The following is a 1,060-nucleotide window of genomic DNA, read 5'->3' as shown; positions in this document are numbered from 1 at the left end:
TCTTTTAGTCATGAAATGTCTCTTACGGAAATTTCATTATGATCCCGTTCTTGTACCTTTTCCAATTTTATTGACAAAAAGGGGGAGAATTAGTATGTAGTTCACACTATAAATACATATGGTTTTCGGATCATTGTGTAAAGGGTGGTGGTTTCCATGTGATATGGAGTATTGACTAAGGGGGAGTGATACATATAACCATAGTATTATTGTTGAAGTTGTGATACAATTGAACTTTGACACGGTGTAATAATACTATGACACTGTATAACAATGATCGAGATCGATGCTTTCTCATTGTTATAGCTATGGATCTTCAACAACGGTGATGCTGAACTTACAACCTTTGGGATCATTGGAGTGCTTGGAAGTGACAACGATTTCGAGGAATGTTGAAGACTAGACATGTGGAATAGGATCTACTAAAGTTTCTTTATATTTTTTGTATTCCATATGTATTGATAGTTTTGTCACTAAAATTGACAAGGGGGAGATTGTTAGAGCGTTGCTCGGTCGAACTCGCATGCGTTGCTATCTCAAGCATGTTTGCCAATGTTAGTGATCAAAACTATAAGTCTTGATTTATAGTCTACTATAGCTAAGTCTCGGACTAGGATAGAAAGTTTAGTTGAGCTCAAGGACTTCATGGAGATTCATCATACAAGAAGAAGAACTACTCAAGGAACCAGTGGAACTTCTCGACAAAAACGTATGTGAAAACTTGAACTTATCTATCACTCAAAAGTATATCTACTCTATCTCCTACTTCTTGTGACAAAAAGTCGTATGCTATATATAGACTTAGATTATACACATTTGGTATTTCGAGCCGAGTATACCTCGCCTATCTATATCTCGAAATATGTGTTGGTAAGTGTTTCGCTTCGACCATGTTTATCTTTACCTAGTGACGAAAGTCATGATATGTTTCAATCACTTTGAAAATTGCTTTGACGAGAAATGGTGTAACAACTATATAACGTCCTCTAAGAATGTTTCAATGGTTGGAATGAGAGTTCAGATTACATAACCAATGATGGACATAAGTATTGTTGTGGAA

The sequence above is a fragment of the Papaver somniferum genome, chromosome 8, assembly GCF_003573695.1.
Source record: "Papaver somniferum cultivar HN1 chromosome 8, ASM357369v1, whole genome shotgun sequence".
Lineage (NCBI taxonomy): Eukaryota > Viridiplantae > Streptophyta > Magnoliopsida > Ranunculales > Papaveraceae > Papaver > Papaver somniferum.
Note: the sequence above shows the minus strand (reverse complement) of the source record.